The 26329-nt window shown below is 40.9% G+C and overlaps 1 protein-coding gene across 7 annotated transcripts in view; it reads right to left on the bottom strand.

Moving 5' to 3' along the window:
- Positions 1-26329, bottom strand: part of LOC124406708 (protein turtle-like) — a 113225-nt gene that overhangs the window by 54242 nt on the left and 32654 nt on the right. For all 7 annotated transcript variants that reach the window (XM_046882234.1, XM_046882236.1, XM_046882238.1 and 4 more), the window contains one exon: positions 20965-21000. The gene's annotated coding sequence lies outside the window, so the exon portion shown is untranslated. Of the gene's footprint in view, positions 1-20964; positions 21001-26329 lie in introns of those variants that run through there.

The following is a 26329-nucleotide window of genomic DNA, read 5'->3' as shown; positions in this document are numbered from 1 at the left end:
AGTCTGAGTTGGTCAGATTTCATGGTACGTATAACCGTCGGCATGTTCGTCTTGGACATCATGAATAGACAACCCTGATCCTCCGGAAATAAGCTCAAGGTATTATCGATCCTCGTGTGAGGAACCATTTTAATTTGGAAATTAAACTCAACGAATCCACCATCTCATCGCGAACCTCTCCGGCGAGTATCTTACCCCTTCGGTAAAAGCCTTCTGGGATCTCGAAATTGATGCCGCTGAGGAAAGGGCTCTCCTCGTTTCTACTTCGACTATTTCGTATGCGAAAGCGTCAAGGATTGGCGTACCACGTGACACATACAGACCCTTTCTTACTCGCAGCCGCCCCCAAAACGTTCTCCTCTATATGTATGTTACACGACCTATGGCGACACGACCAAACGTACAAGGTGTGACTTCTGCAAGCTTCCGGAATGACGAAAGGTGAGGAATCGCTCACTCCGAAGATGCAACGAGTACGTAATTGATCTGCGATTTTTTTTTTTTTTTTTTTTTCACGAAACGTACGAGGTCAGGGGTGGCTTTAATCGCCCGGCAGAGCTCGGAGGGTGAAACTCGGAGGCAAGGAACTGGGGTGTTTTATAATCTCCGGTAAACTGCCGGCAGCATTACCCCCAAGCGGGACATCCATAGACCGTTGAATATGTATGGAGAGGGATGTGGTCTGTACCTGGAACCCGCGTACAACTTACCCTAAAACCCCGAACACGAGGTCGTAAGCTTGCTTGGCCAAAAAAGCGGTCGTGGGTCATCGTGACGGAGCCATGTTCGCGGCTTTCCGACCGGCGCCAGCCAGCCAGCCAGCCAGCCGAGGTCTGAACTTTTGCTGCATTTCACCGACCAGCGAGAAAGAATCCGGCAATCAGTATCTGCGAGCGGATATGGAACGACGGGACGTGTAACGTCGCGACTGATGAGGGTATAGAACTTGAGACCCGGCGTGCAGTGCAAGTCGAATGAATTGAAATGGGACACGATTTCAGCGACGCAATTTTGCGTGATACTGCAAGCCAGACTGCAGCTGCGTCGATAATTGAGATTCCTGTAACCGGATTGACGTCGACAATACAGCGATAAGGAAGCGCAGCGAAAAAGCGAACTCATGCCGCGCCTGGAACTAAGACGTATTCTTGCCAATATCGTGTGAATGCGAATGCGGAGATACGATTCCCGTTTATCAGGCTCACAGACCGCCGACAGAAGAGAAACCTGGACTAATAGAATCATTCGAATGCAAATTGTTCTACTCTGTTGTAGACTCGTCTGGTCTAGTTAGCGTCACGTCAACGCGCGCATACTTGCGAGTAGCGTGGATTTGTCTTTTGGGTGAGGAGGTTGATCGAGGCATGAAATCCGGCGAGAGAATGGGAATTTGCGACGGAATGTATATACGGCGAAGAAAGAATCTCGAGCTCTACGATCGGTATTGAATATGAACGAAGTTCAAACGTGTGGGACGTTACGCTGTCGTCTCGAGTTTGTGCGAGAGAGGCGTTTGAGAGACGCAACATTACTAATTGGATTAGTACCTGCCTAAACGGCACTTGAAATCGCTTTTGAACCGTCTCGAGAATCGAAATTAAAACGAATATTTCCCAGAGAAAAGAAGAGACGCGAAGAGAGAGAGAGAGAGTGAGCGAAAAAAGAGGAATAAAGGAAAAGACGAAGGAGTGGGAGGAGGGTGAAAAAGAAAAAAAAAAGGAAAAATAAATGAAAAATAAAACTTAATTCGTTGAATTAAATCGCAGTAGGTTGTTCGTGAAACTGTCGACCAGCTCCCCCCTCAATAGCGGATTCAGGTTGCTGGTATAACTTTTATTCAAAACATTAACGGCTAACGAATCCGGGGATGACATTACCAAGTCAAAGTATTAAGTTTGTTATCATATCTTTGCTCCGATGTCGAGGAGCAGCGGGCACCTCGCCTCATCCTAAAAGGTTTCCCTAACTCTCTGCAGAATTCTGCGAATACATCTAATATGTATATATATACATATATATAGATATATTATATACATTTGTACGTACGTACTATATATATACATGTAATATACATTCCTTCGGAAGTGGGTATTATTTAAAGCGAGTCCGGATTTTTTTCTTTCATTCTTGTCCCGGACGCCTGCAGTAAAAATTCATTGCCATTACTGTGATTCTGACTTATTCCTCTTTTCCGTCCCTCATTCTTTTTACCTCAGCTTACATTCGATTCCTCTTCTCTTATTACATATATATATATTACATCCGTTTCCTTTCACATACCAGACCAACCGTAGACGTAATCGTGCCCGTAGAGATTCTGCATCTTTTGCCGATCCATAATTGCGTCCTGGCACTTAATTTTAGAGAACACTCGGTTCGCGTATGTGAGTTAAAAACGAGTTAAAAATTGCTTCACCGCGTCGAGCCTAACTCAACCGTGTGAATTACGATTGCAAAAATCTGGTGAACGACGGGAGATAAATTTTCTGCTGAATGTATAAAATTCATCGCTTCTGAGTAAATTGACAAAGGCGCGGAGGATAATTCTTCAGGGCGAATCTTGAGCCGAGGGAATTAAAATTAGGAATTCATTTTCTCCCCTCTCTTTTATCATCTCGATCGAAGAACCGCGGAGTCCTGCAGATTCCATATCGATAAAAGCTTAATTCTGACGATCCGTCAAACGCGATTATTGCACATCAAGTCTAAAGCGGATCTGACGTAAAAAAATTTACCGCAAAATCCTCCCCCCTCCCCCTTCCCTCCCATCTCGTTCGAGTTCGCAACGACGCCTAATAGCTGAATCGAGTAATCATTTTACGTACGTCTGTACAAATCTAACCGCACACCATTACTTATACGCGAAGTTTCACTGTGCGATTAAATTCTAAAGCACACACGTGCAGGGTGCAGATATCCGGCCAAATTTCTGCCAACTCCATCGCGTTTCCCCTGCATGCGCAGTTCCTCTCCCCCTTTCTAAGACCTAATGCGCAACAACGAGTAGTTCGGCTGATTTCACCTCTGGAACGGAAACCTCGTTGTGTCTCTAATTACATTTCTCGCTAAGCGTTCATGGGAGCAAGGCTCATCCTTTTATAACTCGACCTTCCTTAACGTCCCGAAATTATCCAGAGCAATGTGCCTGTACTTACAGCTGGTGCATACGGGTCAGTCCAGCTCGTTTCGACCTACGTACAAGTAATCTTTTGTGTGATTGTTCTCACTTTGATAAGGACTAGATTTTTTTTTTTTTTTTTTTAGATCTTTTCGACACGTTTCGAGGTTTCTACAATTTTTTAAAATCGTCTTATTGAACGACACGATTTAAAAATGTAAAATATTCTGAGATTTCATCTGTCAGGTATAAAAATTTTTAAGCTTAGAGCCGAAGTGGGAAGATTTTTTCTTCTTACTGTTTTCAAGATTTTTTCGAAAAAAAAAAGAAATTTGAAAAAATTTGAAACCAGAGTCGTTTTACTATGATAGCTGCTGAAATATTTTCACATTTCACATCAGATTGTTGAGAATTTTTTTCACATTTTTCCCCAAGACATTATTTTTCCTTCTCATTTTGTTGATAAAAAAATTGTAAATCGTAAAATGGTTCCGGAGAATCTAAAAAACTTTAAAAAAATCCGGTGTAACATATGAAAATGTTTCAGTAATGATACATATAGTAAAATGACTACCGCTCCGAATTAAAAAAAAAAAAATTTTTACCAGAAAGAGCTTGAAAACAGTGAGAAGGAAAAATTTCCCCACTTTGGCTCTAAGCTTGAAAATTTTTATACCTGACACATGATTTTTCAGAATATTTTACATCTTTAAATTGTGTCGATCAATAAGATGGTTTTGAAAAATTGTACAAAATTCGAACGGTGTCGAAAAAATTTACAAAAAATCTAGTCCTTTTTAAAGTGAAAACAATCATATAAAAAATTGTCCCATACATGTAACTCGAAATTATTATCTGGACAATATCGATCACCGTTTTTCACCGTATGAATTGCTCTTTTGCCTTACCTTTGCGATGTCTGCAGGAATTAACCACGAGTCGAAGGAATTTATTGCAATGTTAGGGTGAAATCCTTGTTCAGCGTTATATTTAGGAGTTAGAAATCGATCGAGACCAAGAATCGAAGGTAGATAAAAGAAGAGAGTGAGACTGAGAGGAAGAGAGAAAGAGAGCGACTCCCTATGATTTATCCACGCGGCTAAGAACGTTGAAATTGAATTTGCTGCTTGATAAAAAGAGGCCTGCAGCTGTATATCTATATGTTCATACAAAGTGCAGGGGCCAGCGTTAATGGCCAGTGGGAGGGTTCAACGGCGTCTTAACTCTTCCTCTAAAATTCTCCACCTCTGTGCCTGTGGCTTTTCATTCGGAAAAATTGGGTGCCGAGAAGCGCAGATTGCAATGATGATAAAATGATTGTGCCGATTGGTTTTACAAATTTTTATGATAAATAATCGCGTAGAATTGGCTCTAGGTTTTCTGGTTTTCGACTGCCTGAACAAAAAAGATCCGGGCAGTAAATATGTTACAGTCTTTCGTGAAAACCGGAAAATAAAACATTCAACGCCTCGTCGCATAATGTCAACATCGTAGATACTAAACAATATATTCATTTTCCAATCGTTGGATTACATTGGATACCTGAATCCCGATCCCGTTTGTGTTCTGCTATGTGATTCCCGTTGGATTTGGGCCAATTTTTCTCTATGTGGCTTTGAGTTTGTTATAGGTACAGGTATATACATTAGTGTGGCGCAAAAAAACTGACAATTTTTTTTTTTTTTTTCAAGGTCTCGTGTGACAAAATGTTAGTTTTTGATGTTTTAAAAGTTCACTCCAAAGGATAGCTAAAAAAAAAAATTTTAAGAGGTCGCTCCAAATTTTTTAAGATGTCAAAAATCGTCAAAAAATTTAATTAAAAAAATTATATTTTCAGTATTTTGTTTGATTTTTAATTCATGTCGTGGTGTATTGTTATCGATTCTTTCTTACCAAATTAAAGAAACAAAATTTATGAAATTTTAATATGAATATTATAAGGTCGTTCGAAAAGATCTAAAGAAATGCACGAAAAAATTGAAAAAAAATTATGAGCGACCTTTCAAAATTCAAATTTTGAACTAAAACTTTCGGAAACTTATTTTTTTTTGTCTATAAAATTATACCGTAACGAGAAAAAAAATTTAAAAAAAAAGTCGATGTTTGACGATTTCTGACGTTTTAAAAAATGTAGAGCGACCTCTTAAAAATTTTTTTTGAACTGTCCTTTGGAGTGGGCTCTTAAAACATCAAAACGTAACATTTTGTCACACGAGACTCAAAAAAAAAAAAAGAAATGGTCGGTTTTTTTGCGCCACCCTAATATACATATACATATATTCATCAATCGCTTTCAACGCTTATTCCGATAATATTTCCGTTCCAGAATCGATATCGTTGTATAAAAGGTAAGTCGAAAGTTCCTCTGATCGACGAAGCTCATCGTTCTAAAAGCGTTTCGACAATTCCCGGATCCTTAATCCCGCAAGCATTGTCCCGTAAGAGGTCGACTGGTATTATATAACAGGTAAATTATGCGCTGGGTTTGTGCGAGTTAATTGTTAACGTCAACTTGATGCAAGGCTAAGTTAGTACGGCGCGATGGCGACGGGAATGAGAAGGAAGGAAGGAAGGAGGAAGAGGGTCTGGAAGGATGACTGGAAGTGCGGAGCGAAGCGCGATGCTGGTCCTGGAGGACTAGTCGACTCATTGTCAGAACCACGAGTTTGTTTCCAACTCCGAGAAATTCCGAGGCATTAATTTATCTTAGTCTCGTTAGCTTCTGTCTCGCCCGAAACCATCGATCAGACCCGGGCCACGTTCAGGGTGCTCGGCGCTTCGCGAAGCGCCATTTGAAACCCGTGAATAAAAAACAAAAACAAGACAATAACCGTTGCACCCAGTCGCAGGGTGAACAGAAGTCCTGAATCGAAAATGAGCCCCCGGTTTTCCTAATGTTTTCAAAAAATGTTCACTTGGACCCCGTTTTTCCCTTCAACGAGCTCGATTCGAGGGGACTGTACCCCAATTAACGGTCTGGTTCACTGCGACGATCCAGATTGACCCACAAATTGGTCGGCATATTAAACGACCCACTTTCACGGTGCCTTTGCATTAATTATTGCACTTCCCACCCTCTCCTTCTCTCTCTCTCTCAGGGAGCCCGTCTAGAGTCAGGACTGACATATGGACGTCCTCGAAATACGCGGAGCTCATTTCAATGTGTAGCTGTACGTCGGGTCAGGACGAATAATATACGCCGTGTCGAGAATCGGGGATGTAAAGGTTTTTTTCTCCTCTTCTCTGCTCGGTATTTCCTGTATTCCTATATAGGTTTTGTTCTTTTCACCGCTATTTTACTCCTCTCAACTTTTTCACTCTCTCTCTCTCTCTCTCTCTCTCATTTTCATTCTGCTTTTTTTCCGCTCCAACCCCGCCAGGTTTATTTCAGGGACGATCGAGCCTTGCACCTTATCTCTTCCGCCTTCCTTCGCTTTTAATTAGCCCACTCCACAGGGATCGTTTCTCCTCTCTCTCTCTCTCTCTCTCTTTCTCTCTCTTTCTCTCTCGCTGCGAGTTTCACCCTCTTGTCCCAGAATTTTACACACCAAGCGGCCATTCGCCTCGTCCGACTCGGTTTTGCTTTCTCCCCTCTCAGCCTTCGCCTTCAGGTTTCTTCTTCTTCCCTTCAAAAGAATATATCCGCGTCGCGGGGATTGTCTTTTCAGAATATTCCTCCAAGTACAGGTGGCTGCAGTCTCGTTGGTCGGTTGTTGCGCCGCGTTTTAACTCGAGAAAGGTATTAAAGAACGGGGGGTAGAAGTTGGCTGCGGGCTCCAGGGGTGGCTAGACGTAAAGCACGAGAAATTACTTTGTGTATCATCCAGAAGCTTGCGTCTACGAGATACAGAAATAGGTGAATACCGCAGTGACTAGCGACTTGATGCCGGAGACCATCAACCCCCTCAGCTAGAACCAATTTGGGACGTCAAATCGCTCGAGCATTGTTAGGGTACGACTAGTTCGTTTGGCCCGAGTTGTTTCTTGCCTCGGGAAACCCGACGTGAGCAATTCAGAAACAGATTTGTTTGACTTATACCTGCAGTATACACAAGAGTGTTCGTTACTTAGGGTGCTGACGAATTTTTGCCACCCCAAGTCCCAAATCAATTTTAAATAATTAGAAAACAGTTACCTAATTTTTTCAGATTTTTACCTCAACTCTAACATAGTCCGATTTGTAGTTGAAGTTTCTTTTTTGGAAATAACATGAGAAAAAACTTTTTGTCTCCATTTATATTTTATTGTAAAAGTAAGAATGTTAAAAAAAAATTTGTAACTGTGAGGTTTTAGTCGTTGTTAGTGCTACTGTTTGGAAAAAAATTCACATAATCATACAACGCAATATCGACGAATTGCACACCCTCGAAATCTGACTTTTTTTGCATTTAGATAAAGTGCAATTCGTCTAGATTTGCTGGTATCGTGATGTAAATTTTTTTACAGATAGTAGCACTAATGCCCACTAAAACCTCGCGGTTATAGATTTTTTTGAATATTATTACTCTTGAAATAAAATATATACCGAGGAAACAAATTTTTCCCATCTCATTCCCATAAAAAACTTCGATCACAAAACAGACTATCCCAAAGTTGAGGTAGAAATATACAAAAATTAAGCAATTGTTTTCAAATTATTTGAAATTGATTTGGGGGTTGAGGTGGCAAAAATTCGTCAACACCCTAAATAAGGGACACCGTAGACTATACACGTTGTGCAATGTATTATGTATATCTATTGCGTCTGCAGGTACGTACGATCGAACGACGATCATAGATCGGTAAGCTCCTGGAGATTTGATGGCAGCCGGAGAGACGAAGAGAAGAAAAGCTCCATTTCTTCTGCAGAGGCATCTACAGCAATAAGTCTTGAGCCCGTAAATAAGGACGGAAAGGGCGCTGCATGAGACGTTGTTATTGAAAAGTGACGGACAGCAAAGTCACGTACATATAAGCTACCCGCCGAGGCGGACCTGTAATCCTTGAGAAATAAAAAGAAAATCTAGGTAATATATCGTCGAAACGGGGAGAGATATATTGAAAGCGAAAAGTACGAAGCAAACGAAAAAGCAGAAGGAGATCGAGTTGTAGAAAAAGAAGACTACGCAATATCAAATATCACTTACATGTTGCAGAAAATTTTTCAAACAATTCCTTCAAACAAGAAGCTAAGGACATTTGAAAAAGTCACCCCACCAGAGATATTAATTAATCGTGAGATTCTGGAGAGCAAAATGTCATCAAAGAAATCGGCAAAAATTTCTTCAGGTCATTATAAAACAAAATGAACGAAGAATAATTCAACCAGATATTCTGTTTTAATTACGTCATTACGCTATGTAATTCGTGAAACCATGCTGTTATTTTAAAATCATAAAATTGCACAAAGAGAATGAATTGAAGAAAAAAAAAAAAAAAAAAAAAAAAAAATTTATAATACACCATTTTCTCATCGTTTCAACGTAAAATTCATCGTGAGAACGTTGTAATGTACAGATATAATACACAAATATTTAGATCAAGTGAATACACACATTATGTGAATAAAAAATAAAACCCACTTGCATTTGAGACGGGATATGAAAATACATGGTAGAAAATGGTTGAAAACGTGCTTGAGATCTGATTCACACGTTCTAAACGTGTAGGTGTAAATCGGTATGTATACACTATACATATATGTATACATACACACACGATATAGTTGAGATCACTTTAGCGTAGGAAAAATCTCGGCTCGGCACCTTCGGGCGTAGAAGCATCTATAGAACCCTTTGAGCCGCCGGTTCTCTGTATAAAAATGTTCATTAGAGTAAAACTCCCCCCACCCCCACCACGAATCCTCCGAAAAGGGTAGACAGAAGCTCGAGTCGTGCATCCCGGCTTCGCGCACGCTTGAAACATATTCTATCCGCATGGTTTAGCCCCGCCGTTGCAGCCCGCGCCCGCCTAGATCAAAGCTCGCACTATATACGGCGGGGCAACTGTAGTCGAGGTCTGACTACATTCGTCATCTTTCTCCTTAGCGTTCCGCTGCGCTGCCTCTGGGCAGTGAATGGAGTATGGGAAAAGGGGTGAAAACAAAGGGCGAAAAGCGAAAATTCAGAGAGAAGAAGGGGAGAAACTGGGGGAAAAAAAAGAATTGGAAGAGCGGTGACGTCGAGAGAATAATGAACGTAAATAATAAAACTGAAAGTATAATAAAAAATCGGTAATCTTGAAGACTGCAGCTTTTCTCGCAGATTGAAGTTAACTCGATTTTGTCGATACACGATTCTATGACTTATTTTCGTTTGTAGAAGAATTTATAGTGTCATCCACGGATTGCAATGTAGGTAGAAGCATATGTGATACTTTTGTTATTGTTTGATAGATTATTATTCACAGAGATGAACAGCTGATCGCAATAAGTTGTCGCCGCAGAATCTTAAGAATATTAACCGCATTATTGGTTACATTTCTAAAAAGCTCCAATCAATTTATTACCTATATATATATATATATGTATATTAGGGTGGCGCAAAAAAACCAACTATTTTTTTTTTTTTTAGTCTCGTGTGACAAAATGTTAGTTTTTGATGTTTTAAGAGCCCACTTCGAAGGACAGCTCAAAAAAAATTTTTAAGAGGTCGCTCCACATTTTTTAAAACGTCAGAAATCATTAAAAATCGATTTTTTTTTTTTAATTTTCTCGTTACGGTATAATTTTATAGACAAAAAAAAATAAGTTTCCGAAAGTTTCAGTTGAAAATTTGAATTTTGAAAGGTCGCTCATAATTTTTTTTCAACTTTTTGGTGCACTTCTTTAGATCTTTTCGAGCAACCTCTTAATATTCATATTAAAATTTCATCAATTTTTTTGCTTCAATTTAGTAAGAAAGAATCGATAACAATACACCACGACATGAATTAAAAATCAAACAAAATACTGCAAATGTAATTTTTTTAATTTAATTTTTTGACGATTTTTAACATTTTAAAAAATTTGGAGTGACCTCTTAAATTTTTTTTTTGAGCTGTCCTTTGGACTGGGCTCCTAAAACATCAAAAACTAACATTTTGTCACACACGAGCTCAAAACAAAAAAATATTCGGTTTTCTTGCGCCACCCTAATGTATATTCACTTGTTTAAAAATTACAATTTTTTTTTCTATACGCACCTGCAGTTCTTTCAAAAAAGTTGAATAACTATTTACAGCGTCACAGGTTGAATCAACATAAATACGATAACTGTTGACGGGATGTGTTTCGTAGCGTAATGATTACGTACCTACTCTTGCCAGAAAAGGACTTTTAAAATCGCGGAATTTTTTTCTCGCACAACTTTTCCACATTCACATCACCGTTTCACCAAGAAAACGGAATGCAGGGGACCGTGGATATGATCCCGTGGGAACTGCAACCTGCAACACAAGGAGCTTGAATATCCAGCGACAGAGATACGCAGCTTCCGTTTGCGTCGATATCGCTGGAGGATAGGACCCGTAAGAGAATGGAGTGAAAATGGAAGGAGGGAAAAGAGGCGGAGGAGGAACGAGGGGAGGAAGAGGAAAAACGAGAGACAGGAAATATGTACATTGAATAAAAACAGTAATATCGACTGCGTCGACGGGGGGCGGCTTGGGACCGGGGTTGGGATTATTAAATCACCGTTCGACAGACCTCAATCTTGGAAGCCGGTTCCCTTTTTCCCGAGGTACGCGACGACGCAGGAGTTCCTGCAGCTCCCAATAATTTCAGCTTTATTTCTTCAGGGACTCGATCCGGCGGCTTTCGGCGGTTCCGAGGCGAGTTCCGTTCCACCCTCGTCGTCTTCTTATTTTCGCTCGGTAGTCCGCGCGTTTCTAACTCAATTTTGCACTCTGTGACCGTCGAATTTGCCGGCCAGAGGTCATCGAGAGCCTTCCGAAACTCTCGAGAGTTCAAATTCCCCAACGAAGAGTCGCTAATTACGCTGTTCTCGTCAGTCCGGAACTCAGTTCTGTTAAATTGCTCGGAGTCTTCGGACGGGGATGTTTTCTCACCCCGAAAATTTCACGGTGTCTTCAAACAAGACGTCTACGACTCTCGAGGCGTCTGTATGATAAACGAGGAATCCTACTGGTGGTCTCAATTTTTATCAATGAGACACCGTAAAGGACTTTTTGATTGCTTAAAACCTCAGACAAATTTTTTCATCGGAGATCTAAATTTCTTAATACCAATATTATATCTGAACCGGATTGTAAAACCTTTTCAAGTATTGCTCAGATTCATTTCTATTGCATTGTAGTAACGATATTTTTTTATTCATGTTCACCAACACCATCGTTTTTTAAACGGTTTCTTTGCTTTTAATTTGCTAACTTTTCATTCAGACAATCGAGTTCATTAATTCTTGACAGTTCATGAAAAGTTCTCAATCCATTAAAATCCAATGAAAAATCTCGAGTCAAGTGTAATCTAGAAAAATGTAATAAATACATGACGCATAATTTTCTTAATGTTTTTATTTTGTAATTTATTCATCCGAAAAAAAATTATACGCTGCAAAAACGTTTCAAAAAATTCTACGCAATTTCGCGAATCATTGACATCGAAACCGTATTTCTACCCCGGGAACGAATTCTTTGATACTACGTTTCACGCAGCGAGAGTCAAGGATCGACCTAAGGGTGAGGTACGTGTTCGATTTGAGAATTCCGGTCGCCCCGATAAAGACGGAGTGGAAGACTGACCGCCTAATTGCGGTCATCGGACCATTTACCCGACTCCATGAACTCCTCGGAGTCTCGAATCGGGTCGCAAGACTCAAAGCTCAGCAGCAGCGATTTAGCAAGCAACTTTGGAGCAATTTCTCGACCACCACGTGAGATTTGCCCAGCAGTGCAGTGAGGATTAAATGAAAAGCTTATATCAGGCAGGAAGAGTTCCTGATTAAGACTGCGATCTCGAAGATACGTTGCAGAAAATTTCAGCATGTTTTTCCGACCTGCGAGGGAAAATTTGGAGCTTTTTTGACTGGTGTAAAAAATTGAGAATCGGATGTTTGCGCTATTTATACGAGTTTTTATACCGTCGGGAGGGAAAACAAGTCGAAGAATTCGTCGACGTAGCGCGTTTCAAATTCTGGACGTGAATGAACAAATGGAAACGCGCTTCTTTCCTCTTATCTCGAAACCGCGAGACAAAATTCTTAAAACTCACTTAAAACTTGCTAAAGCTTCGCCAGCTCAGCGCCGTCGTTGAGTTTGAATTCCTTTTGGCGATAAATCGGCTTCGCGATCAGAGGAGCATAAACAGATATGGTACACCGAGTGAAAATACTTTGCTTTTATTCCTTCAGCCTGGCAAAGTGTTTCTTCAAAGACGTCCGGAAAGGCTGCTGCTATAGCGTTTTAACCGGGTTTCAAAAGCTATTTCCTGAATTTTTCATCATCGTGCACAAATGAATTGCTTTTAATTGCTACAGGTGGACGAAACCCGCGGTAAAAACTAATAAAAGATTTCAGGGGATTCTGAGCGGCTCGTTTTTCCGTGCAATTCAACCCTGAGAGTTCCTCCTGCAGATTTCTTCCTCTCCGCTGCGGGATTACGAGGAGGAATATTTCACAAACCACAGCTGGAGACCGCAAACAGCAACCCGCAACGAGAGAGCGCCGTAAATTAAGCTGATTTTTTAATTTAAATGACGCTCTTGTAAATTACATTCCCGGCAGTTCTGACTCTCGTCCTGCACGTGTTACGAGCCTGCATTTGAGTGACATTTTAGTTTGATGGTATTTCGAATTTTCCACAAAACCAGCTTATTTTGTTCCTCGAATATGACGTTTCGAAAATTCACCCTCGAGATTTCACCGCTTTTCATTAATTTTGTTCCTCGAGATTGAGCGATTGATTTAAAAAACAAATTCAAACAATGTATCGGTCTCAGTATCGAGCAGAAATCTTAATTATAAGACCGTGTCGCGTGTTAATTACTATACACCGTCAACTTTCTGCATATTTTCTATGGAAATATAAGCAGTTTTAATTACTTTTATGCGCTGTTTACTCTAGGCATGACACTGCAGGTTTACAGTGACGCGGACAATTTTCCCATTTCATAGCTGCGAAGGATGACTACAGGTTGATTCATTTTTTGGCAGGAGTAATACTCGAAGAAAAAATTTTCACGACATGGTGACAAAGTGCAGATCTTAAAATTTCGAAGCTGTGATCTTACGGCAGACTCGCGAATTCCGGTGAAAAGACTTTTGTACCAATTCCGATAAAAGTTTGATGAAAAATCGAGCACTCGGTCAGCGATGCGCCACGAAAGTTTCCAAACTCCTACAACTCCTTGTTAAAAAGTGGCGAAGACTCTCTAAAACTTGATCCAATTTTTTATTAGTCCCCATAGAATTTGCTACAGTACGTACGAGATCTGTATTCAGGATTCGAGAGGAGGAAATCCAGCGTCACAAGAATTCATTCAGTTCGTCTAAATATTTGGATAAACAAGAATTTTGAATTAGTGATTCGATGAATTGGATGGGGGTAAAAGAATAAAAGGATCAGAAAATCGAAGGGCCACTATAAGGAAGTGGAAACTTGATTTATAGAATTTTGAAATGTCGAAAGTCGATCTAAGGAGAAGTAAAAGAAAAGAAATCTAGATTTTGCCATTCTACGTTTTCACCTTTCTACATTCCGTTTTTCTGTACGTCGACTTTCGATATTTTTATTTCTCTCTACTTGAATAAGATTTCCGGATTTCTAAAAATTTGATATCCTGATTCTTCTACCAATCGGTAATTCTATCTTTTTATTCCTCACCGTTAACTTCTGTAATTTGGCAAACATTCCATTTCTTCCTTTCCTTCAAATGCAACGAAAACTGGGGTTTAAATTATTCCACCAATTTTTCGATAACAATTATCTCGTCCCTACCGAAGACCTTCACGATATAAAAGGAAAGTTAGAGGTACATAAAGAGGGAACAAAAGTGCATAATTTAGCGTCAAAATATGCGACCTAGCATTAAATGCAGGTTCAGTAAAACCATCATCTTTCAGCTCCCTTTTATTTCCCCCCGTTTCGATTCGAGAGCAAATCTCGAGTTCGTTCCCTAGGCCAGCCAGGACGGAGACAGGATGTGAAAGGGGCGGATGCCGTAAGCCGTACGATGACATAACAACGTCGAAGGGATGAAGGATAATTCCTGTACCTACCTCTTGTTAGCTGATATAGCGGAGCTTTCTGTTAGGCAAGGGGCATAAGGAAAAGGTTCAAGAGTCGAAGAGGATGAGATCCCTATCCCAGCCATCCTCTCGGGTTGTACAGTTCGAGAGGGAGGAATCCAGGAGACGTTTTCCCGCGCCCATTGCCAGCCACAGCCGAAGAGAAGCGAGGCGAGTCGAAGGGCGTAAAAAAGGCAAGATTATACGCGCGCAGTTCGCAGCAGGGCAGAGTTTTCGGTATATAGAGCCAACCCCTCTTCCCACCCTTTCCACCCCCTGACCCGTCGTTCTCGTTTTCTTTTTCCCTCTTGCTCGGTCGATAAAGGCGCCCCTACGCGCTCACAGTGACGTCACTGCCGGCACCCCAACCCCTGGTAAAGCTCAAATGACGTCACGCCAACCCGACCTGAGCGGCCGCCGCGTTCCCTGCGGCGCGTAAAGCTCGTAAGCTCCCTCCCTCCCTCCCACCCTCTTTCTCTCGCTAGCTGAGAGCGACTCGGATGACCTAGCCTAGATGATAACCTAGCGTGGTGGTACCGTAAATGCGAGAGAGGGTAAACAATCGAGCGCCCTCGATGCCTGCCACCCCTCTCCACCCCCTGCAGCCTCCCTGCTGCCCCGCCGTTTTTGGGGCGACGCGACGACGAAACGTTGACGATGCTAATCGTCCACCGTCGAAATAACCTCCGACGTTAACCCGGAACTTAACGAGTAACGGGTTAGAATGCGCTTCTTTTTGCAAGCCTAATTACAATTATTTACGCGGGCAAAATAATCGTCGTGTTAACAAAACAGTGTTTCAGTAACGGTGTGGGAAGTTTTTTTGAATGGGTACTTGTAGCGACGAATCACTCAAATTCACTTCCGATTATATCTGAAGGCACTTGAATTCAGCTTTACTTGGTTTACGATACGTTATATTTTTGAGTTGTTACAGTTTGGTTTAGATCGGTTCAAGTGTTACATTTTATTCCATTTCGGCTATACGAAATTCATCAAATTTCAAATACGGTCGTACATAGTCGGTATGAGAAATGAATTTTATAAACTCGGGAACCTTTAAAATATGATGAACAAATAAATTGAGATAGATTCGTTTAATTATAAGAAAAAAAAGTGGTTAGCGGTAGACATATTCTGGTGCGAGCCTATCGGCTTCTGTTGTGCTGATAAAAGCTGCAGGTCAATGAGTAAACAGTGATATTCAAAAAGCCACTCTGACTTTTGATTATTTAATTTTCACGAATTCGTTATGTGTAACAAATAAACACATTTTTCTTTTTCACAGTGAATAGGTATAACAGTTGTTTCAATTTTCTCGAAGAAGTGAACTTAAACGCCTGCAGTTTTTATCTGCAGATCTTAGCGAAAGTCAATTAACAGTGAATCAAGAATGAATAAAAATTCCTGAAAATTATGAACGAAGGCGGTAAAACAGGCTGCTGCCAAATGACTGAAGCCACAATCCAGACTCGATCAGCTGACGCGGCTAGTCTATAACCACTCGTCTTAAAGATCGGCTGCAGCCAGCTCTTCTAATATTAAGTAGGTATAAGCGGGCGTCTTGACTACTTGACCTAGTCTTGACTATTGATTAGAAAACGTTTTGAAGCGCACTCGACGAATGGATAGATTATAAAATATAATAATAATAACCGTAATAACTGAAATTTATTCTCGTCATAATATAAGACGATCGGGACAAGATTCTTCAGAATCGGTTTACCAAGATTTTCGGAAACGGATTGGCAATCAAAATATAAAATATTGCATAGTTAATCCGGTCTTAAGACCAGTTTTCACCTGCATTTCTGCGAGATATATTCATTTTGAAAAAAACTGCTTCAAGTCGATAATTTTCGGTTAAAAAAAAAAAAAAGTGAAAAAAGAAAAATAAAAAAAAAAACAATGTTTCACACACGGTCAGTGCAGATATCGCGAGTCACAAGATGGAAAAGTAACGCGTGCTGACCGGTACACGGATTTGTTTGAGAGCGTCGAATGTTTTAGTCATTTTGGCGCGGTAGTTTTCCGGATAATTAACTGGACCGGTCATCTGCGGTAGACAGGTTGAGTCTTTTTCTCGAGAAACGCTAATAGCGATGCCGGGAGGGATATATTATATATACCTATATTATGTCGATAAATAACCGTGAGTAGGAAATATCCGGCCCAGTTCCACTTGTGTTATCCAGTTGACAAATTGTACGTATTATTTCATCCAGAGCTTAATTCCTGTACAGTGTACAGCTGTATAAAGCTCGGGGTGAAAGCACACGCCACCGCATCTGTATTCGTAATAAGAGCAGCTCGATACATAAATCAAAGGGGCAGCAAAGAAAACAGGAAATAAAATCCTCAGTCGGTGGCTCTGAGGCTGAGAGCTTTTTCTCCGTCTTATACACCGTTCTCTCTCTCTCTCTCTCTCTCTCTCTCTCTCTCTCTATTTTTTTCTTTTCTCTCTCTCTTCATCTCTCTCTACTCCATTAGGTATTCCGTAATTCGGGTTCCGCTTCCCAAGCTCGCCTTGAACTCCCCGATAAAAAAAAGGGACGGGTGGTTTCAAGTGAGGACTTGACGAGCCGTGACGTCACTCCGGAATTCTCTGACGTCAGAATCTAGCCTCCAACCTGCACTGACATTCTGCGGGTCAAGCACAAGGCGTCGGTGGTGCAACGTTGACCCAATTCTACCGCGTTAATATTAGCCTCAAAGTTTTAACTGCAGTGCAAACAACCTTCACCTGCAGCCGCAGCACCTTGCGAATGCTGCAGTCTGTTTCCACGTCATAACCGCCAGACTGCAGCAGGCTATTTTTGCCTTTGCCCTGCCTGCCTAGTCCGCAGTCTGGGTATTGACCAGAAAAGGACGTGAATCTTTGATTTCAGTTATTACCGTGGAACCTCGCTCGTCGCGGACGCCATTGAGCGGTTATAAAAAATTGAACAATCGTTTCGACCCTGACGGAGAAACTCCTTTTTTAAACCGAGTTTTTACTGGGCAAATATTTTTATTTTACAAAAGATGTTTCGCCAAGATTGTTTCATAACTCCCGAGAAAACGGAGGAGGGGTGGGGCTTACAGCGAATTTGTTTCTCCGTTTTCTGATTGGTGACTACTTTAAACATATAAAATATCTCACGATGTTAATTTCAATTGAAGTGTAAGAAGTCTAAGCAACTTGAAACGTGCCTTTACTTTTATTCTGGATAATTCGTTACACCATGGATTGCCATGGATGTTGAAAATAGAGGGTCACCAAGAATTGCGAAACAGTAAATTTTTTTTTTTTTTTTTTTTTTTTTTTATCAATAATCATTTCATTTTTCTCAAGCAAACCTTTTACGTTGTAGAAAAAAAAATATCAAAATGAAAGATTTGCCAACAAAGACCGATGAATAAACGAACAGAGAGAAAAGTCATTCCGCGAGTAAACAGAGAAGTTTATCTTTTTCTTTATTTTTGAAATCCGAAAACGAGGCTTAGTTGAAAGAGATGAAAAATCAAGAATACGGAATAACCCTAAAAGCGAGTGAAATTGACTTAAGCTGTTCTCGGAACAAAGTCTTCAATTGCTACCTCCGAGCGGGGTTCGATCGATTCTGTTTCTGTCTGGCTGGCTTGGCTTTCAAGAGTCGCGACGCCCTCAGGATCATCGAGGGTATCCCCCATCCAGCTTGTATTCATTTACCCGGCTCAACTTCCCCATAAAATTTTCCCGGACGTCGTTAAAACTGCTGTGAAATGACAATGATTATAGTTTACCGCTGCAATGGATGAAAAATTAAGTATAGCGAATCCAAGAGAAGGGAAAAAGAAAAAGAAGAAGAAGATGATGACGACGGCTGAAAATCGGGGTGGAAACGACGATTTGTCCGTTCGATTTCAATCCCGGCAGAACCGAATTGAAGCGTAACTTCACCCCGGGGAAGCGAAGCCTTTTCTTCGGCATCCTCGAGTCTCTCCGGAGTTTCCCGGGTCCTGGGATTCCCGTGGATGATTCCCGCGCGACCCGCCAGATACGGGGTTGGTTATTGGTTAATCTTGGCCATTGTTGTAGCTCGCGTAGTGCGAAAGGCGCGTCGTAACCGCCCCAGCTATTTGCCTCCCTCAGTGCCTGACACGAACCGAGTACGATTCTCATTAGAGGACCGATTACGCTGTGTGCTTTTGCACGGCAACAAAGGGGCCGACTGGGTTTCCCTAATCTCCGTCTTGAACGTAGTTCGAAACAGTAGCGTGGCTTGTTCCACTTTTAGAAATTACCTAATACCCTTCCGCAGCAGCGGTAGCAACAGCAACAGCAACAGCAACAGCAACAGCAACTCCGCGTTACACCCTCGTGTAAATTGAACCGCAACCTTGGGATTCCGATTAATTACCGACGTGATCGTCGCCCTTCTTCCCGGTCGTCGGGAGAACAATCGGCCACTTTTTCCACCCTTCGAGACCTTTGAATGGGGTGGCAACCTTGCGGCGACCTTGCGGTTGGGGGTTGAACGGGAAATCGAGAAGACGCGTTCCGAGCCAGACGGGGATTGTCAGGGTGACGTTTGACGGGCCCTACAACCTCGCCGTTCGACCTTTTCAACGGGTTTGCTACCCCTTCTGACTGACACCAAGCCATTGCTTTCGAAACTCTGTGTACAGAGGAGACCAGCTACGCGCGTTTCATGCATACATCCTCCACTCGCATGCCACCTCCTTCACTCTACGACATTTCGCGACCGAGACTACGTGATTTATTTACCCAACCGTGAAGGTTCGCGGTAGGTACCTGCTACTCCTTTTTCCAACAAGTTGTATCATCGATTTTCAATTTTTTATTTATTTAGTTTTTTGGTAACCTTATCAATACCACTTCGAATAAACACCAGATCGTAACTTTTGACTAGTTTATTCTCTACGATGGAATAGATTTTTTTCAATGATTTGTGAGCATCTTGAATCACGAATGAGTCTAGAAAGTCTGGAGTGAATCGATAAAATAAATCCTCAAGTGGCGTTGGTGAAACCTGGCACAAAACGTTTGGAGGCCCGTTTCTCGGAGTTTTTATCAAATTTATCGAAAAAATTTCACGACCAACGTTTTGAAACGTCATAGATACACTGACTTTGAAAATTGCGCTGGTAAGGAGTGTCTTCAACGTTGATTAAAGTTGAAGATAATTTTGGTGAAAAATGTATTTGCGTAAACGCAAAAATAGTCAAGACAAGTTTAATTTGAAAGAGAAAGAATGATGAACGCACTATATTACTCTCTGATTGTCAGTTTGGTAGAAATATTCTCTTTTTCACTGTAATCGAAAGACATGAATAGTGTTGAAAGAGAAATAAGACATTTATTCATATCCGAGCGTTTCGAATTAATTAAAAGTGGGAATCAGCGTGAAAATGGAACTACGATCGTTGTATAAATTTATATTAGTTCGCGTTGAGGGTGAATAAAGAAAGAGGCGGGGTACAAAGGAGGATATTGAAATCTGGTAAAGAATTTTCGGAAGGAAATGAATTGGTAACGACAGGCGTGACGCAATTCGGAGGAAAGTCCTGGGGAATAATAAATTACAGAGGGTAGTCGGTGTCCTTCGGCGCCCGCCTTGCCTTCCTTCGGCTTTGTATATTTATCACCCCCGTTGGAAAATATCATTCTTCACGTCTTCGCTCCCGCCAGCAAAGGATAGATTGTTCGAGCTCTCACCTATTCGTCAAACCAGCCGGAAAGTTTGTCAGGGTTTTCGTTGTTGTTCCCGCAGCAGGTTTCATGCAGCAGCTTTTGAAAATAAGCACGTTGTTCGCGACACGCTTTAAGAGCCTGTATAAATCGAGTCTTCGCGACCTCTTTGAAGTGCACGCCAAGCTATTTTGAACAATTGGAAATTTCCCTGCCGATACATTCGCGTCCGTCAAAGAAACTTTTTACATTCGCGAAGGAAAAACATCGAGGAACAAAAAAACGTTTAGAGTGAATATAACGAAGCAAGCGAGAGAGAGAGAGAAAGAGAGACGAATATCGAAAATAACTTTTTAACACCACTTATAGTTGTATTTTATACGATCCTCGGAGGTAAAATTTGTTTACTTTTTTTATTCCTCTGTTCTGCAAATTTCGTTATTTGTACATCACTCCGAACCCTTGTCAATAAAATAATTTTATTGAACCGGTCTAGTCAGCTGTATACGAGCTTACGGGGCATTAATCGCTTGATTATTTACAGTATGTTTCATAGTTTTACGGTCGATTTGACGTCCGACTTTAAGTCGAATCATTTTAGTCGTCACCGTGCGATGCTAAGAGACAGAGAAGAAGGGATAAGGAAAAGAGAGAGAGAGAGAGAGAGAAGTAAAATTGCACAGCGATTGAAACGACCACCGGATCGGGTTATGGCGAATAAACGTAAAATCGCTCGTCAAATCTATCCTTGGACGATCTCAATATCTTTTGACATTTTTATTCAAGGCCTAAACATCGGTCGAAGAATGCTAATTGAATTTTTTATAGCCTTTACGATCGCAAACCGCATGAAAGCGAGATTTTGATAAAAGTTTAATCCTCTTTCTTTATACTACGTTCTAAACTTTAGTTTTATATTTTTATTCAACAATCCGATTGTTGGATTAGTTAAAAGATCGAGTCAACTTACCGAGCAGGAAATGCCGTTCAGATCCGTCGTTCGAATCTGAAATAAAAAATGAATAGAAGAGATTAGCAAAGAACTCGAGGCAGCTTGACAAACTGCAGGCTATTTCCAAAAATTAAAGACTTCATTCCGGCGATTTCCTAATTAGAAGAAGAAAAAATAATTAATATTCATTCCGCGATTGAAGATAAGTCGTTCGGACGTAGCGTAATCTGCCATTAGCCATTAGGCTCTGACAATCTCGAGGAACTCTGGAGGTTCGGACTAGCGGTGAAAGGCCAGACGATATATTATAATTCCACCCCCCAGTCTTGAGGGCTGCCTATCTTATCGTTGAATCTTTCGTGTATAACGTTGACTATAATAAGGAAGATGTCGGGAGTTTGAGAAACTTTTCGTTGTTTCTCTTTTATTCTCCATCCCTGCCGTCCGTCGTCTCGTCTTGACTAAAGAGGGGTGAGAAATCGATAGCTGAAAAGTATCAAGCAAATTAAGGGTTGTATTGAAACGATTGATGGATGTGGGATAATAAATATCCCATAAGGGTCGACTCTCCTAGAAATGTTTGTTTTTTTCTTTGGAAAACTGTGGAAAGAAAGAAGGAAAAGACGAGTGCAAGTATAAGAAAACAATAAACTAGAAGGAACCGTCAACATGTCAGGTCACGTGACACGTACCACGCGCAGGAAGCAGTTTATACTGTTTTCCTTTCCAAATGTTTGCCCACTATTTCCGCCCCGCTAGACGTATAAAAACAGAGAGAAGAAAGACACCGCAAAAATCAACCCTTGTTCGAAGAGCCACCGAAGTCAGGCTGTCACAACGATACCGCGAATGTTCAAACTGTCCAAAAGTTCGTTTAATTTTAACCTCGTTTCCCGATCTGCCATGGAGGTTGAATATGGCGTGTATATTTCACCGTCCTTTAGCTCTTTGTTTGTTATTTTTCCACTTCTTCGTCTTCTTCTTCTTCTTCTTCTTCTTCTTCTTTACGCCATTGAGACACGAAGCCCTTTCCCGACAGCCACCGGGTTTTTCCTTCTATTTATTGTTTCCATCCCCCTTTGCGTGCAACTCCACACACCTATCTCATATGTGACAAATTATTGCTTTCATCTTATTTTTGTTTCTCCCTCGTAAACCTCACGGTGGGTGTGTTGTTCTCTTATTGTTCGACGCTGGCTGACACTCTCTGCGAGTCAAAATAGGAGACTTGTGGAAAAAATAGGAATAACTAGTGTTGCGAATTCGAACTGGAAAAGTCCAGACATCTTAAAGACGTTAAAAGGACCAAAAGAATGTGCTGAAAACTTTCGTAGATTATAATCTGGTGTCGATTTCACGTTTATATCTGACATAAGTCGAACGATATTCGTATATCTGATGTCAATCACGCATTGACAGATGTCAATATAACCATCTGGTGTAAATGCCACACAGTTCGATGTCAATCTAATCCTATACGATGTTATAGAATATCAGAATTTTTCGCAAAACACTGGCGTTGAATTTAGAAATTTTCACTCCAATGGCAACGCGAATCAATGATAAAAAATGAGGCAAAATGGTGCGGGGAGTGACGGGGCAGCTCTTCTGGTGATTAACCCGGTGAAATATTCAGCGGAACGAGTGCCAACCGGTAAATCGGACGATCCGGAGCATGTTCGAATATCGGGAGTTGGCGCGGAGCGTTAGTTCTAAAACTGATCGATTAGCTGTCGTGGACATCGACTCGACGTTGACCCAGCGCAAATGTTATCAGCCGTTGGTATAGCGGTCAGTTGTGTAATTTAACGCCGGCAATTTACGGTCCTATTCACACCGGGCTGCTGGGTCCAGATCACTTTGCTCTTCCCGGCGACCCTCGAGCAGTTTTCTAGTAAATCGCGGACGATCCAGATCAGCTATTCGGACCAGCGGAACGATCTCGCCGCTTTTGATCGACCCGCTAAATTTCTGCTGGCGTGATCGTCGGAGCTTGGGCAGCAAATATGCGGAATTATTTTCGCGATCGCCTGCTTGCGACGCGAGAGCTTGAGATCGAGTGGCGCGATCTCCATTAAAAGACGAATGTGTTTGATCAAGGCAGTTTCCACTTCCTCCGGCACTTCCTTTTGGCAAGTTAAACACTGCCGATTATCGACTTCCCGGTTGCAGGTAGGCATTTACATCCGCCTACCTACGTACCTGCGTGAGCTTTACTTCCGGCTTTGGATGCGAGGCGGAATTTCAACTGCTTCGGGTTATTTTATTGCAATCATTTCGTCGTGATGTTTACGAGACTTCAACACCGTCTTGGAAAACATCCGAAATCAGACGGCGGGGCCTTTTGAGGCTCAAAAAGCTGCGTTGTTCTCGAAGCTTCGTTCAACGCCCTTCCAGGCATCGGAAGATTTGATTCATGATTCGCGCTTCGCCGGTTTTCGCGCGATTCAATTACCGACGAAGGGTTGCTCGCGCTACACCTCGAAACACACCTACAACCACTGCCTACCAAGCCTTCTGGGATTTTGGCAACTCGGTGGAAATTAATTTTCGCCAAATCGTGCCACGCGAGAGTCTTGATATTATTTTCTCCTAAACCAGCCTCTGTATACGCTTCTTTGTCACTATATCATCGGATAAAAAGTTTGAAAGAAATAAAAAAAAAAAAAAAAAACAACAACAAACTGTTATTTATAAAATGTAATATTTTTCAAGTTTCAAAATTATTGTCAAAACTTTGTAAGGATGTTGTTATTTGTTATTTGAGGCGCATAGCGAAGTACCTCGGTATTCGAATTCTAAAGTAGCGATCTCCGCGAGTGTGCAGCCGGAGAGTCTGGAGATCAAGTTATCCCGGAGCTCCGGAGGGACGCAAGGAAAAAAAATTGGTGAATAAAGAGGAGTCGACACGAGTCTTATAGCGTGTACCGAATATCCGAGTTCGAGCGGTTTTAGAGGGAATTTTATTTAAGGAAGCTCCATATTCCAGGAGACGCAACTCGATTATGCCATCGTGCTTTCCTCCCCTGCGCACGAGGGTGTCTTTTATCACGACGTTTCGTTCGCGTAAAGACAGGGTATCTTTGACATCTGTTTCCAGTCTTTCGCGCAGCCTGGAAGGATTCTGAAAATTGTGAATTTCCGGGAATCCATGTATGAATAACCGATCTGCCATTAACTGGGGAATTTTTTATCTCAGTTTCTTCGAATCCTTTTTCGTCTCAAAGTTCGTAATTCCACGGCCGCTTTTCCAGCCTCACGCTTCCAGCCCCGCCAATCCAAGAATTCTCTTCTCCCGTCTTACACTCCATTGTTTGGCAAATACTAAACAGATTTTAATATCAGCACCCGGTGCGAAGAAGGCCAAAGAAGAAGAAGAAGAAGAAGATTGCGAGAATATTTCGAGCCCTCTTCTACTCTTCATATTTATTTCTCTTACCATTGTCTGTCGTTTCGATTCTCCTTTCCTCGGAATTAATGTTATTGCCCTTTTATTATACAAGTTTGCACAATTCGTTAGGAAGCCAAGGTATTGCCTCAATTTTAATTTCTTATATCCCACACCGCGATACCGAGAGTGGAAATTAATCATACGACGGAGCTCTTCTTCCTTTTTCTTTTTCCTCTCTTACAACAATTTTTATCCAAACGTGCGGCACTCGGGTGAAGAGAATTCCATTACGAGATTATCCCACATACCTATATACATATATAACGAGAATGAAAGTCGCGGAGGTAAAACCGGCCGCGTCGTATAATGAACGGTAAATTTAAAGATTCAATTTCCCAGAAAAAATACTATGCTTCGAAATTATTGTACAACAGAGAGCGACGTTGAGCCGTACGAATAACAGGGGAAAAAGTTACACAATGTAAAAAGGAGGAAAAAATACTTTTATAATCGGATTTTCACTCGTCGACGAGATGCGGATGCGGCATCCGCATTACACGAGGATACAGTGCGGATGATAACGAATTCATGTACGTCTTTTCACATAAATATTGCTATTATTGCTCCGATTATTATTATTATTATTTTCATTCAAGCGTTTCCCGCCCATTTCAAGAAAGAAAGCGAAATACGAGCGTACAGCATTAGAGTTCCTCGCAATCCACCAACTTTTTTCAAGTGGAGTCAAGATTAATTATAATAGAGGATCGATATATCACCTCCCGTCTCGCGACGATAAATTTCTTCAATTTTTTTCTCAAGAGATTCTCTCGTGAGAATCCTCGAGAAAGGGAGAAATTATATTGGATCGTAACTGCCTGCAGATGAAAAGTACTTGAACATGCGGATACTGCTTTATACATATAATATATTATATACGTATATATATTGTATATAATATCACTACGTGACGCGGGCGGATAAACAAGAAAATAATTATCACATTGTCCTATAAAATCCAATCAAAACACCGGGAGAGGCGAGATGAAGAAAAAAAAAACACCCACACAAGGACAAAAAGGGGTGAAGACCGAGAAGAGGGGGAGGGGAGGGATATTAATAAATTGGATCCACATCTTTGCGTTGGGTCGAAGCATAAAACTCCTCTCCAGAGAGAGAAAATAATTAATTACGATAGTTCGCCAATTTATTTATTTATATGTATATATATATATAAAATGTATGGATCCAAAGCTCATTTTTGTCTCAGGTTTTTGCTGTCGACAAAAAATCGTGGCTATAGTCATAATAATAATAATAATAATAATAATAATAATATTAATAACAACATAAAGATATTAATTATACCGATAAAAGTATTTAGATCGATTTGATTTTCACCGCAAGTAGAACCTGCAGGTTTTCATTCGTAATTTACTGATTTCAATAATATTAATGCAATTCTTTCTGCTGTTTACTTTTATTTGTTTATTTATTTTATTTTTTATTCGTTTAATTCTTTTGTTGAGAAAAAAAGAAAAAATCTGTCATACGCTCCGTAATATGGTATGATAAACGAAATTGCGTGTAAAAAGGAAATATGATTGCGAACCGATATAAACGCGCGAGCTGGAAGGTAAAAATCCGAGGTAAAGGAATTAAGTACGAAGAACAAATGTAGCCGTGTAACTGCGCAGATATACCGAGTATACATATATATATAGTTCACAGTCGAGCTTGTTTCACTTTTTTCACATTTCCTTTTTCTCCCATTTCATTTTTCGTTATTCTGAGGTTGTTTTTTTTTTCTCTTCATTTCCTCCTTCTTTTTCTTTCTTTGTTTACTTATTTTATTTATTTTTATTTTTATCTTTTTTTTTCTCTCTCTCTCTCTCTTTTTACGAGTGGCTCTCGTAATAATCCTATAATCTGGATCCTCCGTCGGGAAATGGTAACTTCTCTCCCAGTCTCATCCGTTTTCTCTCTCTCTCT

The sequence above is a fragment of the Diprion similis genome, chromosome 6 (genome assembly GCF_021155765.1).
Source record: "Diprion similis isolate iyDipSimi1 chromosome 6, iyDipSimi1.1, whole genome shotgun sequence".
Taxonomy (NCBI): Eukaryota; Metazoa; Arthropoda; class Insecta; order Hymenoptera; family Diprionidae; genus Diprion; species Diprion similis.
The sequence above is the reverse complement of the archived record's forward strand: the minus strand, read 5'-3'. Positions and strand labels throughout refer to the sequence as shown.